Source organism: Aplysia californica, unplaced genomic scaffold (assembly GCF_000002075.1).
Source record: "Aplysia californica isolate F4 #8 unplaced genomic scaffold, AplCal3.0 scaffold00249, whole genome shotgun sequence".
In the NCBI taxonomy this organism is placed as follows: Eukaryota; Metazoa; Mollusca; class Gastropoda; order Aplysiida; family Aplysiidae; genus Aplysia; species Aplysia californica.
The window spans coordinates 447,173-452,172 of record NW_004797519.1 but is presented as its reverse complement, the minus strand read 5'-3'; the positions used below and the strand labels follow the sequence as shown (position 1 = coordinate 452,172).

Here is a 5,000-nt window from a genome sequence, read left to right as displayed (position 1 = left end):
CACTGTATATGTCCTTTAATAAATAAATTTCTGTATAGATTTTTCTGAAAAACGTTGACAAAAGGTACCAAAAATTGTCAAAAAATAGATTTTCAGTTTCCAAGCACACTCAGTCTTTGGAAGTCACCAAAGTTTGAAGACACTTTTCTCACTAATTTTACGTCTGACATAAGGGAACCTACCCTCCCCCCCCCCTGCACCCCCACACACCTCCTTCAGATGTAAATAGCTTGGCTGCTATTCAGGATAATTGAGTATTGTTTTTATAAAAAGCAAGAAAATTGAACATGCTTTAAAATGATACCAATAACTCCGTATACCCATAAATTGATCAGGGTTCCATGAACATGAATTCGCATATTATCTTATAGTATTGCATGTTGGTGCCTGCCGTTACGTTTCGGATAAGGAAAATAAAACAAACACGAAGAAACAATTGTGAATGAACAAAACAAAAATTAAACTTTTTGTTTATCGTTTGTTTGAGTCAAGTCTCAGTTTGTTTGTTCGTTTGTAGTAATGTGCCCCAAATAACGCACCTCCAGGCGTGGCCGAATGGCCAGAATGCGAGTTCTTAACATTAATTATTTAATTTCTAAACGGCTTACCCCCAGCTGCGATCAGTCATGTGTCCATAATCATGTTTCAATTTCGCGCTTTGAGCAAAACCAGCCTTGTGGAGCAATTTCTTTTCCATCAGGCCGAGCGATCTTCAAGGATTAAGTGCGCTCATATGACCTTATCAGTTGCGAGCGCCGTAAAACCTTATACTATACATACATAGAAGGACTAAGTGGAAACATCGGAAGTAGTAGGCCTCTATCCAAAAAAAACTGTGGTGCGAAGGCATACAATGGATTTAAGGTCCCACAAATTTGACAACTACGTAATACGTTTTTCAAACTGATCTTCGCGCGACCAGTTTCTAGTTGATTGCTCCTCCCAGAAGAGGTTGTGTGTTTTCTCCGCTCAGCCGCGATTGGTTCAAACGGAGCTGAAGTGCGCCTATATAGTTGCAGGCAGATACCAATCTCCCAGAGCCGAGCGGATTTCCAGATCGGGAAGTGTGCAAGTTTTAATACACTCTTCTGGCACAGCATCTGCAGCAAGTGTTAACATATTTATTGGTATGTGTAGACTTTCATTCAAGTGCTTACATAGTGGTGGTGGGTGCTGACTTTTCCCGCAAGTGCTTACATAATTTTGGTAGGTAGCCTATCTGCTATTTTTCGCATGTGTTAACAAATTTCTAGTATTTCTTCTTTCCAACAGGTGTTAACACATTTCTGACATTCTCTAATTCCATCGAGTTCTAACATATTTTGCCGTTCCTTCTGTCCAATAGGTGTTAACATACTTCTGGCATTCTCTAATTCCAGCGAGCGTTAATAATATATTTTTGTCATTCCTTCTGTCACAATAGCTGTTAACATAATATTTCTGGCATTCTTTAGTCCCAGCGAGTGGGATCAAAATAATTATGCCATTCCTTATTTCCATTGGATGTTAACATAGATCTCTGTAAGTCCTTAGTTCCAACGAATGTTCATTTATTTCTGTCAATCCCCTTATCTGGCTGTTAAAAATCAACACTTTTCTACCCTCCCACTAGCCAGGATGGGAAAGGAACAAAGCCGCGCACTTTTTAAAGGTATTGATATAATTTGATCGTCAATACCATCCTATGGTTACATTGCTAAAAAGTATTTTGAATTTATTTGTAAAAAAATTAAGTGTCATGGCCACTATTTTCGGGTGAGTCAAATTATTGAGAGACTGAAAGAGGTGTAGACTATCCATGTCATACAAAAGTAAACATGTTTTTTCAAAACTGCTACACGTTTGCGCCTCGGATTGATATCGTTTGAAAGGGTTTTTGTTGTTGTTGTTGTTTTTTTGTGTATGTTTTTTGGGGGGTTTGTTTCTCATTGAGCCCTATTAGAGTGGAGCTGGTGTGCCACCCAAAAACCCATTCACAGAAAAAAGGAGAGTTGTAACACGACGACAGAAGGGGTGTGTATTAGCAATAAAGTTCCACTCTCGATCACCATGGCTGATAAAAGAAGGCTAGATTCTCCTTCTTCTTCTCCTTCTCCTCCTCCTCCTCCTCCTCCTCCTCCTCCTCCTCCTCCTCCTCCTCCTCCTCCTCCTCCTCCTCCTCCTTCTTCTTCTTCTTCTTCTTCTTATTCGCGCTCCCCTGCTAGATCTCAGGGGTAGTTGACTGCTGATTTTTCAACCTGCAGTTCTACTGATTTTTACGAACGTGACCGCTTTTGTTTGTAAGTAGGGCCTCTTCAGGTTGCCATATTCTGGTTTGGAAGGTACTTTATATGTTTTTATTCTGACTAGATCTAGAGTATTTTCAGGTGGCGAAGGCATTCTCACCGACAACGTCATACTCAGGGTCGACATATCGCTACCCTAGAATTACAAAGTTCTATCTGCTCAGTACCTAGTTTTGAGTAATTTGACGTCAAAATTTTGAGTTTTATATTGGTAAGCTTTTTCAATGCAATTCTTTAAACATCTTGATAACGACTCCGAATATTCTTATGATTTTGATAGAACAGATAGAGCATTTGCTTTCTGGCATCAAGGTCGTAGAAACTCAAAATGGCTAAAAGTGTCAGATAGAACTTCTGATGATAGCGATATATAGTCTCAAGCCCAGGAAAATTAAGAGGGGAATTCAATCTTTGGGTGGCACTGTTACATATTGCTAATCAATCATCAAAATAAATCGATATCATTAAAAAGTGCTCGGTTTTGAAAGTGCGCGGCTCTGTCTTTTTTTTCAGAAAGAGGGCGGCTCTGATACAGTTAAAACTTTGGTAAACGTAAATTTCGACCAACTTGTTTTAAAAACAGTTAAAAAGCGTTTTTTAAATATTACAGCATTGGGAACCAAATGTACTCCCTGTGACGGAGAATAGAGACTGGATGTGCGGTCAAAAATTCAACTCATCCTCAAATATCTATATCACAGCACTTTGTATCAATCTGTCTTAACTCAATCACATTATTTTCATATCAATGCAGGGTAGATTAACAAACTTTTCTTCATAAGTTTACATAAAATATTATAAATCTCCGTCACGCGGAAAATGGGATTGTTCACAGCACTTATTGCCGCTTCCCACACACATTTTGCATACGCACGGCCTACATCACATCCAATCAATGACATAATTTTAGTGGAAATTACTACAAGAAATTAATTTTATTGTGAACACTTTTTGCACTGAAAGTTCACAAAAGTGCATTCAATGAGTATAACGTCGGGATTAGAAAAACAACAACCGAACCCCCCCCCCCCCCCCCAAAAAAAAAAAAACAGCTGCGGACTTGCTGATATTGTCCCCGCTTTAAACCTTTTGAAATCTGTAGAAACCACCCACTGGGATTTTTTAAAAGCATTAATTAAGGAATTTTCTAGAACACAGCTAACAGGTGTTTACAAAAATATTGAACTGTTAAGACAATTTGATACAAGTCATTTTGCAAAAGCTGGTGACTTTAAGTTCCGTAAATGAGAAAACATTTGTCAATAAGTTGCGCCACGCTCTTTTTTTTAACCTAATCGCACCATAGGTCTAGCAAGTTCTGAATGGAAGGATAAAGTTCATTTTTACCCAATCTTCTAAAGCCAATGAAAACGCATTCGGTCAGCACCAAACTCTATTATTTTTTTTCTCTCTATTAGCAGTCAAGAAGCTCGGAACAGCAGACAGGCTTAGATTATGCTTTGCAATTCAAATTGATGCAATGGCCTATCAAAGAAAAAGAAATTATACATTGCAATACAAAGTGATGCAGTAGCCTATCTAAAATTTAAGAGAAAGATTATACATTATGGTTCCAAGCAATGCAATAGCCTGTCAAAGAGAAAAATTATACATTGCCATACCGTACAAAGTGTGATACAAATTCCATGTCTGAGAGTAAAATTATACATTGCCATACCGTACAAAGTGTGATGCTATAGCCTGTCAAAGAGAAAAATTATACATTGCCATACCGTACAAAGTGGGACGCAATAGCCTGTCAAAGAGAAAAATTATACATTGCCATACCGTACCAAGTGTGATGCAGTAGCCTGTCAAAGAGAAAAATTATACATTTCTATACAAACAGATGCAAAGGACCGTTTAAGAGAAGAATTCCACATTGCTATTGGAAGAGAAGCAATAGCCTGACAAAGCGGAAGATTAGACATTGCTAACGAAGTGATGCAATAGATAGACTGATTCTAGTTTTGTAATGCAACTCTGAGCGACGTAGATCTAGGAGCTCAACTGCAGTTTCTTTGGTTTAATATTGCAAGAGAAAGCAATACAATAAACTATCGACAGATCAAGAAAAAGAATATAATATATCGCTGTCTTTTTGTATTTTTAACTCAGACCAATTCTCATATTGCAAACTACTATCCAAACCAATGTAATATGTATATCAAAATATTATATTATATTATACATACATACATACTTACACACACACACACTCACACACTCACATACACACACGCACGCACGCATATATTGTGAGGCACAGTGGAGAAATCAGGAGCTCGTTACAATTACGAAATCGAAGATATCGGCATTTTTCCTCCAGTTTGACTAAAAAAAATTTTTTTGCTTTTTGCTTCAACACATTTTATATCCATTTAAAATGTAATATTTCTGTGTGGATTTAACTGTAAAAGATTGATTTAAAGGCACAACAAATGTAAATTTTCAGTTTCCACGGACTCTTTGGAAATTACCGAACTTTGGCCGCCATTTTTACGCTAATTTACCTCAGCAACCAGGCGACTCCGACCTCCTTCAGTCACGAAAGCTCGACTTCTATTCAAGTTAGGTGTGTATTTTTAAAAAAATCATAAGATGGTCAGACAAACGAGCTTTAAGATGATGACAATAACTTTAGGTGCTCACAAACTAAACGAGTGCATGGTTCTAGCGCGTCGTGTCCTATATATTATATGCATATATATATAT

The 5,000-nt window shown here is 37.6% G+C and overlaps 1 protein-coding gene across 1 annotated transcript in view; it reads left to right on the top strand.

Annotated features, from left to right (window-relative positions):
- Positions 1–1,044: 1,044 nt before the first annotated feature.
- Positions 1,045–5,000, top strand: part of LOC101861590 — a gene marked incomplete at its 3' end in the record, with an annotated part of 51,025 nt that continues 47,069 nt past the window's right edge. Inside the window, 1 exon segment of the mRNA XM_013083691.1 lies at positions 1,045–1,127.